The 12,773-nt window shown below is 50.4% G+C and overlaps 1 protein-coding gene across 1 annotated transcript in view; it reads left to right on the top strand.

The window, feature by feature from the left end:
- macf1b (microtubule actin crosslinking factor 1b) overlaps nucleotides 1-12,773 on the top strand; it is a 271,098-nt gene that overhangs the window by 6,956 nt on the left and 251,369 nt on the right. The gene's annotated exons all lie outside the window — the stretch shown is intronic.

The following is a 12,773-nucleotide window of genomic DNA, read 5'->3' on the forward strand; positions in this document are numbered from 1 at the left end:
ACCGTGTGTGTGTGAGAGTGTGTACAGCAGTGTGTGTGGGGGGGGGAGTGTATACAGCAGTGTGTGTATGTGAGTGTGTACAGCAGTGTGTGTGTGTGAGTGTGTACACCAGTGTGTATGTGTGCGTGAGAGTGTGTTCAGCAGTGTGTGTGTGGGTTTGTGTGTGTGTGAGTGTGTCCAGCAGTGTGTGTGTTTGTGTGTGGAGTGAGTGTGTACAGCACTGTGTGTGTGTGAGTGTGTACAGCAGTGTGTGTGTGCGTGGGGGGGGGAGTGTGTACAGCAGTGTGTGTATGTCAGTGTGTGCAGCAGTGTGAGTGTGTGTGTACAGTAGTGTGAGTGTGTGTGTACAGCAGTGTGTGTGTGTGAGTGTGTACAGCAGTGTGTGTGTGGGTTTGTGTGTGTGTGTGCGCATGTGGACAGCAGTGTGTGAGTGTGTACAGCAGTGTGTGTGTGTGTACAGCAGTGAGTGTGAGAGTGTGTACAGAAGTGAGTCTGTGTGTGTGTACAGAAGTGTGTGTGTGTGTGTACAGAAGTGTGTGTGTGTGTGTGTGTGTGTGTGTGTGTGTTCGTGTGTGTGTGTACAGCACTGTGTGTGTTTGTGTGTGGAGTGAGTGTGTACAGCACTGTGTGTGTGTGAGTGTGTACAGCAGTGTGTGTGTGGGGGGGGCAGTGTGTACAGCAGTGTGTGTATGTGAGTGTGTACAGCAGTGTGAGTGTGTGTGTACAGCAGTGTGTATGTGTGTGTGAGTGTGTACAGCAGTGTGTGTGTGGGTTTGTGTGTGTGTGAGAGAGTGTGGACAGCCGTGTGTGAGTGTGGACAGCAGTGTGAGAGTGTGGACAGCAGTGTGTGAGAGTGTGTACAGCACTGTGTGTAAGTGAGTGAGAGTGTGTACAACAGTGTGTGTTTGTGTGTGTGTGTGAGTGTGCACTGCAGTGTGTGTGTGTGTGTGTGAGTGTGTACAGCAGTGAGTGTGTGGGTGTGTACAGAAGTGTGTGTGTGTGTGTGTGTGTGTGTGTGTGTGTGTACAGCAGTGTGTGTGTGTGTGTGTACAGCAGTGTGTGTGTGTGTGTAGACAGCAGTGTGTGTGTGTGTGTACAGCAGCGTGTTTATGTGTGTGTGAGTGAGTGTGTACAGCACTGTGTGTCAGTGAGTGAGAGTCTGTACAGCAGCGTGTGTGTGTGTTTGTGTGTGTGAGTGAGTGTGTACAGCACTGTGTGTGTGTGTGTGTGAGTGTGTACACCAGTGTTTGTGTATGTGTGAGTGTGTACAGCAGTGTGTGTGTGTGTGTGTGTGTGTGTATACAGCAGTGTGTTGGTGTGGGCGTGGGTGTGTGTTTGTGTGTGTGAGTGAGTGTGTACAGCACTGTGTGTAAGTGAGTGAGAGTGTGTACAGCAGTGTGTGAGTGTGTACTGCAGTGTGTGTGTGTGGGAATGTGTACAGCGGTGTGTGAGAGTGTGAGTGTGTACAGCAGTGTGTGTGTGTGTACAGCAGTGTTTGTGTGTGTGTGTGTGTGTACAGCTGTGTGTGAGTGTGGGTGTGTGTGTGTGAGTGAGTGTGTACAGCACTGTGTGTAAGTGAGTGAGAGTGTGTACCGCAGTGTGTGTGTGTGTGTGTGTGTGTGTGTGTGTGTCCAGCAGTGTGTGTGCGCGTGTGTGTGGGGGAGTGTGTACAGCAGTGTGCGTGAGTGTGAGTGTGTACAGCTGTGTGTGTGTGTGTGTGTGAGTGTGAGTCTGTACAGCAATGTGTGAGAGTGTGTACAGCAGTTTGTGTGTGTGTGTGTGTGTAAAGCAGTGTGTGTGTGTGGGGGGAGTGTGTACAGCAGTGTGTGTGAGTGTGGACAGCAGTGTGTGTGGGAGTGTGTAGAGCACTGTGTGTGTTTGTGTGTGTGCGTGTGTACAGCAGTGTTTGTGTGTGTGAGTGAGTGTGTACAGCACTGTGTGTGAGTGAGTCAGAGTGTGTACAGCAGTGTGTGTGTGGGAGTGTGTACAGCAGTGTGTGTGTGTGTACAGCAGTATGTGTGTGGGTTTGTGTGTGTGTGTGTGTGAGTGTGTGTGTGTGTGTACAGCAGTGTGTGTGTGTGTGTGTGTGTGTGTGTGTGAGAGTGTGTACAGCAGTGTGTGAGTGTACAGCAGTGTGCGTGTGTGTGAGTGTGTACAGCAGTGTGTGTGTGTGGGAGTGTGTGCAGCAGTGTGCGTGTGTGTGTGGGGGAGTGTGTACAGCAGTGTGCGTGTGTGTGAGTGTGTACAGCAGTGTGTGTGAGTGTGTACAGCAGTGTGTGTGAGTGTGAGTGTGTACAGCTTTGTGTGTGTGTTTGTGTGTGTGAGTGAGTGTGTACAGCACTGTGTGTAAGTGAGTGAGAGTGTGTACTGCAGTGTGTGTGTGTGAGTGTGAGTCTGTACAGCAGTGTGTGAGAGTGTGTACAGCAGTGTGTGTGTGTGGTAGTGTGTACAGCAGTGTGAGTGTCTACAGCAGTATGTGTGTGTAAGTGAGTGAGAGTCTGTACAGCAGTGTGTGTGTGTGTTTGTGTGTGTGTGAGTGTGTACTGAGTTGTGCGTGTGTGTGTGGGAGTGTGTACAGCAGTGTGTGTGTGCGTGTATGTACAGCAGTGTGTGTGTGTGTGTGTGGTGTGTATAGCAGTGTGTGTGTGTGTGTGTGAGTGTGTACAGCAGTGTGTGTGTGTACAGCAGTGTGTGTTTGTGTGTGTGTGTGTACAGCAGTGTGTGTGTGTGTACAGCAGTGAGTGTGAGAGTGTGTACAGAAGTCAGCGTGTGTGTGTACAGAAGTGTGTGTGTGTACAGCAGTGTGTGTGTTTGTTTGTGGAGTGTGTGTGTGTGTGTGTGTGTGTGTGTGTGTGTGTACAGCAGTGTGTGTGTGGGTTTGTGTGTGTGTGTATGTGTGTGTGTGTGTGGACAGCAGTGTGTGAGTGTGTACAGCAGTGTGTGTGAGTGGGCAAAGCACTGTGTGTAAGTGAGTGAGAGTGTGTACAGCAGTGTGTGTTTGTGTGTGTGAGAGTGTGCACTGCAGTGTGTGTGTGTGTGAGTGTGTACAGCAGTGTGTGTGTGAGTGTGTACAGCAGTGAGTGTGTGTGTGTGTGTGTGTGTACAGAAGTGTGTGTGTGTGTGTACAGCTGTGTGTGTGTGTTTGTGTGTGTGTCTGTGTGTGTGTGTGTGTGTGAGTGTGTACAGCTGTGTGTGTGTGTGTACAGCAGTTTGTGTGTGGAGTGAGTGTGTACAGCACCGTGTGTGTGTGAGAGTGTGTACAGCAGTGTGTGTGGGGGGGGAGTGTATACAGCAGTGTGTGTATGTGAGTGTGTACAGCAGTGTGTGTGTGTGAGTGTGTACACCAGTGTGTATGTGTGTGTGAGAGTGTGTTCAGCAGTGTGTGTGTGGGTTTGTGTGTGTGTGAGTGTGTCCAGCAGTGTGTGTGTTTGTGTGTGGAGTGAGTGTGTACAGCACTGTGTGTGTGTGAGTGTGTACAGCAGTGTGTGTGTGCGTGGGGGGGGGAGTGTGTACAGCAGTGTGTGTATGTCAGTGTGTGCAGCAGTGTGAGTGTGTGTGTACAGCAGTGTGAGTGTGTGTGTACAGCAGTGTGTGTGTGTGAGTGTGTACAGCAGTGTGTGTGTGGGTTTGTGTGTGTGTGTGCGCATGTGGACAGCAGTGTGTGAGTGTGTACAGCAGTGTGTGTGTGTGTACAGCAGTGAGTGTGAGAGTGTGTACAGAAGTCAGTCTGTGTGTGTGTGTACAGAAGTGTGTGTGTGTGTGTACAGAAGTGTGTGTGTGTGTGTGTGTGTGTGTGTGTGTGTGTGTGTTCGTGTGTGTGTGTACAGCACTGTGTGTGTTTGTGTGTGGAGTGAGTGTGTACAGCACTGTGTGTGTGTGAGTGTGTACAGCAGTGTGTGTGTGGGGGGGGCAGTGTGTACAGCAGTGTGTGTATGTGAGTGTGTACAGCAGTGTGAGTGTGTGTGTACAGCAGTGTGTATGTGTGTGTGAGTGTGTACAGCAGTGTGTGTGTGGGTTTGTGTGTGTGTGAGAGAGTGTGGACAGCCGTGTGTGAGTGTGGACAGCAGTGTGAGAGTGTGGACAGCAGTGTGTGAGAGTGTGTACAGCACTGTGTGTAAGTGAGTGAGAGTGTGTACAACAGTGTGTGTTTGTGTGTGTGTGTGAGTGTGCACTGCAGTGTGTGTGTGTGTGTGTGAGTGTGTACAGCAGTGAGTGTGTGGGTGTGTACAGAAGTGTGTGTGTGTGTGTGTGTGTGTGTGTGTGTGTGTGTGTGTACAGCAGTGTGTGTGTGTGTGTGTGTGTACAGCAGTGTGTGTGTGTGTGTAGACAGCAGTGTGTGTGTGTGTGTACAGCAGCGTGTTTATGTGTGTGTGAGTGAGTGTGTACAGCACTGTGTGTCAGTGAGTGAGAGTCTGTACAGCAGCGTGTGTGTGTGTTTGTGTGTGTGAGTGAGTGTGTACAGCACTGTGTGTGTGTGTGTGTGAGTGTGTACACCAGTGTTTGTGTATGTGTGAGTGTGTACAGCAGTGTGTGTGTGTGTGTGTGTGTGTGTATACAGCAGTGTGTTGGTGTGGGCGTGTGTGTGTGTTTGTGTGTGTGAGTGAGTGTGTACAGCACTGTGTGTAAGTGAGTGAGAGTGTGTACAGCAGTGCGTGAGTGTGTACTGCAGTGTGTGTGTGTGTGAATGTGTACAGCGGTGTGTGAGAGTGTGAGTGTGTACAGCAGTGTGTGTGTGTGTACAGCAGTGTTTGTGTGTGTGTGTGTGTGTGTACAGCTGTGTGTGAGTGTGGGTGTGTGTGTGTGAGTGAGTGTGTACAGCACTGTGTGTAAGTGAGTGAGAGTGTGTACCGCAGTGTGTGTGTGTGTGTGTGTGTGTGTGTGTCCAGCAGTGTGTGTGCGCGTGTGTGTGGGGGAGTGTGTACAGCAGTGTGCGTGAGTGTGAGTGTGTACAGCTGTGTGTGTGTGTGTGTGTGTGAGTGTGAGTCTGTACAGCAATGTGTGAGAGTGTGTACAGCAGTTTGTGTGTGTGTGTGTAAAGCAGTGTGTGTGTGTGGGGGGAGTGTGTACAGCAGTGTGTGTGAGTGTGGACAGCAGTGTGTGTGGGAGTGTGTAGAGCACTGTGTGTGTTTGTGTGTGTGAGTGTGTACAGCAGTGTTTGTGTGTGTGAGTGAGTGTGTACAGCACTGTGTGTGAGTGAGTCAGAGTGTGTACAGCAGTGTGTGTGTGGGAGTGTGTACAGCAGAGTGTGTGTGTGTACAGCAGTATGTGTGTGGGTTTGTGTGTGTGAGTGTGTGTGTGTGTGTACAGCAGTGTGTGTGTGTGTGTGTGTGTGTGTGTGTGTGTGTGTGTGTGTGTGTGTGAGAGTGTGTACAGCAGTGTGTGAGTGTGTGTGTGTGTACAGCAGTGTGCGTGTGTGTGAGTGTGTACAGCAGTGTGTGTGTGTGGGAGTGTGTGCAGCAGTGTGCGTGTGTGTGTGGGGGAGTGTGTACAGCAGTGTGCGTGTGTGTGAGTGTGTACAGCAGTGTGAGTGATTGTGTACAGCAGTGTGTGTGAGTGTGAGTGTGTACAGCTGTGTGTGTGTGTTTGTGTGTGTGAGTGAGTGTGTACAGCACTGTGTGTAAGTGAGTGAGAGTGTGTACTGCAGTGTGTGTGTGAGTGTGTACAGCAGTGTGTGTGAGTGTGGACAGCAGTGTGTGTGGGAGTGAGTAGAGCACTGTGTGTGTTTGTGTGTGTGAGTGTGTACAGCAGTGTTTGTGTGTGTGAGTGAGTGTGTACAGCACTGTGTGTGAGTGAGTCAGAGTGTGTACAGCAGTGTGTGTGTGGGAGTGTGTACAGCAGTGTGTGTGTGTGTGTGAGTGAGTGTGTACAGCACTGTGTGTAAGTGAGTGAGAGTGTGTACAGCAGTGTGTGTGTGTGTGTGTGTGTGTGTGTTTGTGTGTGTGTGAGTGTGTACAGCAGTGTGTGTGTGTGTGTACAGCAGTGTGTGTGTGTGTGTGTGTGGGGGGGAGTGTGTACAGCAGTGTGTGTGTGTGTGTGTGTGTGTGTGGGAGTGTGTACAGCAGTGTGTGTGTGTGTGTACAGCAGTGTGTGTGTGTGTGTGTGTGTGTGGTGTGTATAGCAGTGTGTGTTTCTGTGTGTGAGTGAGTGTGTACAGCACTGTGTGTAAGTGAGTGAGAGTGTGTACAGCAGTGTGTGTGTGTGTGTGTTTGTGTGTGTGTGTGTGTGTGTGTGAGTGTGTACAGCTGTGTGTGTGTGTGTACAGCAGTTTGTGTGTGGAGTGAGTGTGTACAGCACCGTGTGTGTGTGAGAGTGTGTACAGCAGTGTGTGTGGGGGGGGAGTGTATACAGCAGTGTGTGTATGTGAGTGTGTACAGCAGTGTGTGTGTGTGAGTGTGTACACCAGTGTGTATGTGTGTGTGAGAGTGTGTTCAGCAGTGTGTGTGTGGGTTTGTGTGTGTGTGAGTGTGTCCAGCAGTGTGTGTGTTTGTGTGTGGAGTGAGTGTGTACAGCACTGTGTGTGTGTGAGTGTGTACAGCAGTGTGTGTGTGCGTGGGGGGGGGGAGTGTGTACAGCAGTGTGTGTATGTCAGTGTGTGCAGCAGTGTGAGTGTGTGTGTACAGCAGTGTGAGTGTGTGTGTACAGCAGTGTGTGTGTGTGAGTGTGTACAGCAGTGTGTGTGTGGGTTTGTGTGTGTGTGTGCGCATGTGGACAGCAGTGTGTGAGTGTGTACAGCAGTGTGTGTGTGTGTACAGCAGTGAGTGTGAGAGTGTGTACAGAAGTGAGTCTGTGTGTGTGTGTACAGAAGTGTGTGTGTGTGTGTACAGAAGTGTGTGTGTGTGTGTGTGTTCGTGTGTGTGTGTACAGCACTGTGTGTGTTTGTGTGTGGAGTGAGTGTGTACAGCACTGTGTGTGTGTGAGTGTGTACAGCAGTGTGTGTGTGGGGGGGGCAGTGTGTACAGCAGTGTGTGTATGTGAGTGTGTACAGCAGTGTGAGTGTGTGTGTACAGCAGTGTGTATGTGTGTGTGAGTGTGTACAGCAGTGTGTGTGTGGGTTTGTGTGTGTGTGAGAGAGTGTGGACAGCCGTGTGTGAGTGTGGACAGCAGTGTGAGAGTGTGGACAGCAGTGTGTGAGAGTGTGTACAGCACTGTGTGTAAGTGAGTGAGAGTGTGTACAACAGTGTGTGTTTGTGTGTGTGTGTGAGTGTGCACTGCAGTGTGTGTGTGTGTGTGAGTGTGTACAGCAGTGAGTGTGTGGGTGTGTACAGAAGTGTGTGTGTGTGTGTGTGTGTACAGCAGTGTGTGTGTGTGTACAGCAGTGTGTGTGTGTGTGTGTAGACAGCAGTGTGTGTGTGTGTGTGTACAGCAGCGTGTTTATGTGTGTGTGAGTGAGTGTGTACAGCACTGTGTGTCAGTGAGTGAGAGTCTGTACAGCAGCGTGTGTGTGTGTTTGTGTGTGTGAGTGAGTGTGTACAGCACTGTGTGTGTGTGTACACCAGTGTTTGTGTATGTGTGAGTGTGTACAGCAGTGTGTGTGTGTGTGTGTGTGTGTGTATACAGCAGTGTGTGTGTGTGGGCGTGTGTGTGTGTTTGTGTGTGTGAGTGAGTGTGTACAGCACTGTGTGTAAGTGAGTGAGAGTGTGTACAGCAGTGTGTGAGTGTGTACTGCAGTGTGTGTGTGTGGGAATGTGTATAGCGGTGTGTGAGAGTGTGAGTGTGTACAGCAGTGTGTGTGTGTGTACAGCAGTGTTTGTGTGTGTGTGTGTGTGTGTGTGTGTGTGTGTACAGCTGTGTGTGAGTGTGGGTGTGTGTGTGTGAGTGAGTGTGTACAGCACTGTGTGTAAGTGAGTGAGAGTGTGTACCGCTGTGTGTGTGTGTGTGTGTCCAGCAGTGTGTGTGCGCGTGTGTGTGGGGGAGTGTGTACAGCAGTGTGTGTGTGTGTGTGTGTATAGCAGTGTGTGTTTGTGTGTGTGAGTGAGTGTGTACAGCACTGTGTGGAAGTGAGTGAGAGTGTGTACAGCAGTGTGTGTGTGTGTGTGTGTGTGTGTATAGCATTGTGTGTTTGTGTGTGTGAGTGAGTGTGTACAGCACTGTGTGTAAGTGAGTGAGAGTGTGTACTGCAGTGTGTGTGTGTGTGTACAGCAGTGTTTGTGTGTGTGAGTGAGTGTGTACTGCAGTGTGTGTGTGGGAGTGTGTACAGCTGTGTGTGTGTGTGTGTGTGTGTGTGAGAGAGTGTGTACAGCAGTGTGTGAGTGTGTGTGTGTGTGTGAGAGTGTGTACAGCAGTGTGTGAGTGTGTGTGTGTGAGTGTATGTGTGTGTGTACAGCAGTGTGTGTGTGTGTGTGTGTGTGTGTGTGTGAGAGAGTGTGTACAGCAGTGTGTGAGTGTGTGTGTGTTTGTACAGCAGTGTGCGTGTGTGTGAGTGTGTACAGCAGTGTGTGTGTGTGGGAGTGTGTGCAGCAGTGTGCGTGTGTGTGGGGGGGAGTGTGTACAGCAGTGTGCGTGAGTGTGAGTGTGTACAGCTGTGTGTGTGTGTGTGTGTGAGTGTGAGTCTGTACAGCAGTGTGTGAGAGTGTGTACAGCAGTTTGTGTGTGTGGTAGTGTGTACAGCAGTGTGAGTGTGTACAGCAGTATGTGTGTGTGTGTGTGGGGGGGAGTGTGTACAGCAGTGTGTGTGAGTGTGTACAGCAGTGTGTGTGTGTGTGTGTGTGTGTGTGTGTGTGTGTGTGAGTATGTACAGCAATGTGTGTGTGTGGGAGTGTGTACAGCAGTGTGTGTGTGTGTTGGAGTGTGTACAGCAATGTGTGCATGTGGGAGTGTGTACAGCAGTGTATGTGTGTGTGTGGGAGTGTGTACAGCTGTGTGTGAGAGTGTGAGTGTGTACAGCAGAGTGAGTGTGCACAGCAGTGTGTGTGTGCGTTTGTGTGTGTGTGAGTGTGTACAGCAGTGTGTGAGAGTGAGTGTGTGTACAGCAGTGTGTGTGTGGGTATAGCAGTGTGTGTTTGTGTGTGTGAGTGAGTGTGTACAGCACTGTGTGTAAGTGAGTGAGAGTGTGTACAGCAGTGTGTGTGTGTGTGTGTGTGTGTGTGTATAGCATTGTGTGTTTGTGCGTGTGAGTGAGTGTGTACAGCACTGTGTGTAAGTGAGTGAGAGTGTGTACTGCAGTGTGTGTGTGAGTGTGTACAGCAGTGTTTGTGTGTGTGAGTGAGTGTGTACAGCACTGTGTGTGAGTGAGTCAGAGTGTGTACAGCAGGGTGTGTGTGGGACTGTGTACAGCAGTGAGTGTGTGTGTGTGTACAGCAGTGTGTGTGTGTGTGTGTGTGTGTGTGAGAGTGTGTACAGCAGTGTGTGAGTGTGTGTGTGTGTGTGTGTGAGAGAGAGTGTGTACAGCAGTGTGTGTGTGTGTGTGTGTGAGTGTGTGTGTGTGTGTACAGCAATGTGTGTGTGTGTGTGTGTGTGAGAGTGTGTACAGCAGTGTGTGAGTGTGTGTGTGTGTACAGCAGTGTGTGTGTGTGTGAGTGTGTACAGCAGTGTGTGTGTGTGGGAGTGTGTGCAGCAGTGTGCGTGTGTGTGGGGGGGAGTGTGTACAGCAGTGTGCGTGAGTGTGAGTGTGTACAGCTGTGTGTGTGTGTGAGTGTGAGTCTGTACAGCAGTGTGTGAGAGTGTGTACAGCAGTTTGTGTGTGTGTGTGTGTACAGCAGTGTGTGTGTGGGGGGAGTGTGTACAGCAGTGTGTGTGAGTGTGGACAGCAGTGTGTGTGGGAGTGTGTAGAGCACTGTGTGTATTTGTGTGTGTGAGTGTGTACAGCAGTGTTTGTGTGTGTGAGTGAGTGTGTACAGCACTGTGTGTGAGTGAGTCAGAGTGTGTACAGCAGTGTGTGTGGGAGTGTGTACAGCAGTGTGTGTGTGTGTACAGCAGTATGTGTGTGGGTTTGTGTGTGTGTGTGTGAGTGTGTGTGTGTGTGTACAGCAGTGTGTGTGTGTGTGTGTGTGTGTGTGTGTGAGTGTGTACAGCAGTGTGTGAGTGTGTGTGTGTGTGTACAGCAGTGTGCGTGTGTGTGAGTGTGTACAGCAGTGTGTGTGTGCGGGAGTGTGTGCAGCAGTGTGCGTGTGTGTGTGGGGGAGTGTGTACAGCAGTGTGCGTGTGTGTGAGTGTGTACAGCAGTGTGTGTGAGTGTGTACAGCGGTGTGTGTGAGTGAGAGTGTGTACAGCTGTGTGTGTGTTTGTGTGTGTGAGTGAGTGTGTACAGCACTGTGTGTAAGTGAGTGAGAGTGTGTACTGCAGTGTGTGTGTGAGTGAGTACAGCAGTGTGTGTGAGTGTGGACAGCAGTGTGTGTGGGAGTGTGTAGAGCACTGTGTGTGTTTGTGTGTGTGAGTTTGTACAGCAGTGTTTGTGTGTGTGAGTGAGTGTGTACAGCACTGTGTGTGAGTGAGTCAGAGTGTGTACAGCAGTGTGTGTGTGGGAGTGAGTACAGCAGTGTGTGTGTGTGTGTGGGGGGGAGTGGGTACAGCAGTGTGTGTGTGTGTGTGTGTGTGTGTGTGTGTGTGTGTGTGTGTGTGTGTGTAGCAGTGTGTGTTTGTGTGTGTGAGTGAGTGTGTACAGCACTGTGTGTAAGTGAGTGAGAGTGTGTACAGCAGTGTGTGTGTGTGTGTGTGTGTGTGTATAGCAATGTGTGTTTGTGTGTGTGAGTGAGTGTGCACAGCACTGTGTGTAAGTGAGTGAGAGTGTGTACTGCAGTGTGTGTGTGAGTGTGTACAGCAGTGTTTGTGTGTGTGAGTGAGTGTGTACAGCACTGTGTGTGAGTGAGTCAGAGTGTGTACAGCAGTGTGTGTGTGGGAGTGTGTACAGCAGTGTGTGTGTGTGTACAGCAGTGTGTGTGTGTGTGTGTGTGAGAGTGTGTACAGCAGTGTGTGAGTGTGTGTCTGTGTGTGTGTGAGAGTGTGTACAGCAGTGTGTGAGTGTGTGTGTGTGAGTGAGTGTGTGTGTGTACAGCAGTGTGTGTGTGTGTGTGTGTGTGTGAGAGAGTGTGTACAGCAGTGTGTGAGTGTGTGTGTGTACAGCAGTGTGTGTGTGTGTGAGTGTGTACAGCAGTGTGTGTGTGTAGGAGTGTGTGCAGCAGTGTGCGTGTGTGTGTGGGGGAGTGTGTACAGCAGTGTGTGTGAGTATGAGTGTGTACAGCTGTGTGTGTGTGTGTGTGAGTGTGAGTCTGTACAGCAGTGTGTGGGAGTGTGTACAGCAGTTTGTGTGTGTGGTAGTATGTACAACAGTGTGAGTGTGTACAGCAGTATGTGTGTGTGTGTGGGGGGGAGTGTGTACAGCAGTGTGTGTGAGTGTGTACAGCAGTGTGTGTGTGTGTGTGAGTGTGTACAGCAGTGTGTGTGTGTGTGTGTGTGTGTGTGTGTGTGTGTGAGTGTGTACAGCAATGTGTGTGTGTGGGAGTGTGTACAGCTGTGTGTGTGTGTGTGTGTGTGTGTGTGTGTGTGTGTTGGAGTGTGTACAGCAATGTGTGCGTGTGGGAGTGTGTACAGCAGTGTATGTGTGTGTGTGGGAGTGTGTACAGCTGTGTGTGAGAGTGTGAGTGTGTACAGCAGAGTGAGTGTGTACAGCAGGTGTGTGTGCGTTTGTGTGTGTGTGAGTGTGTACAGCAGTGTGTGTGTGTGTGTGTGTGTATAGCATTGTGTGTGTGTGTGTGTGAGTGTGTGTGTGTGTGTACAGCAGTGTGTGTGTGTGTGTGTGTGTGTGAGTGTGTACAGCAGTGTGTGAGTGTGTGTGTGTGTACAGCAGTGTGCGTGTGTGTGAGTGTGTACAGCAGTGTGTGTGTGCGGGAGTGTGTGCAGCAGTGTGCGTGTGTGTGTGGGGGAGTGTGTACAGCAGTGTGCGTGTGTGTGAGTGTGTACAGCAGTGTGTGAGAGTGTGTACAGCAGTGTGTGTGAGTGTGAGTGTGTACAGCTGTGTGTGTGTTTGTGTGTGTGAGTGAGTGTGTACAGCACTGTGTGTAAGTGAGTGAGAGTGTGTACTGCAGTGTGTGTGTGAGTGTGTACAGCAGTGTGTGTGAGTGTGGACAGCAGTGTGTGTGGGAGTGTGTAGAGCACTGTGTGTGTTTGTGTGTGTGAGTTTGTACAGCAGTGTTTGTGTGTGTGAGTGAGTGTGTACAGCACTGTGTGTGAGTGAGTCAGAGTGTGTACAGCAGTGTGTGTGTGGGAGTGAGTACAGCAGTGTGTGTGTGTGTGTGGGGGGGAGTGTGTACAGCAGTGTGTGTGTGTGTGTGTGTGTGTCCAGCAGTGTGTGTGCGCGTGTGTGTGGGGGAGTGTGTACAGCAGTGTGTGTGTGTGTGTGTGTGTGTGTGTGTGTGTGTATAGCAGTGTGTGTTTGTGTGTGTGAGTGAGTGTGTACAGCACTGTGTGGAAGTGAGTGAGAGTGTGTACAGCAGTGTGTGTGTGTGTGTGTGTGTATAGCATTGTGTGTTTGTGTGTGTGAGTGAGTGTGTACAGCACTGTGTGTAAGTGAGTGAGAGTGTGTACTGCAGTGTGTGTGTGTGTGTACAGCAGTGTTTGTGTGTGTGAGTGAGTGTGTACTGCAGTGTGTGTGTGGGAGTGTGTACAGCTGTGTGTGTGTGTGTGTGAGAGAGTGTGTACAGCAGTGTGTGAGTGTCTGTGTGTGTGTGAGAGTGTGTACAGCAGTGTGTGAGTGTGTGTGTGTGAGTGTATGTGTGTGTGTACAGCAGTGTGTGTGTGTGTGTGTGAGAGAGTGTGTACAGCAGTGTGTGAGTGTGTGT

This window comes from Stegostoma tigrinum, chromosome 2 (assembly GCF_030684315.1).
Source record: "Stegostoma tigrinum isolate sSteTig4 chromosome 2, sSteTig4.hap1, whole genome shotgun sequence".
In the NCBI taxonomy this organism is placed as follows: domain Eukaryota; kingdom Metazoa; phylum Chordata; class Chondrichthyes; order Orectolobiformes; family Stegostomatidae; genus Stegostoma; species Stegostoma tigrinum.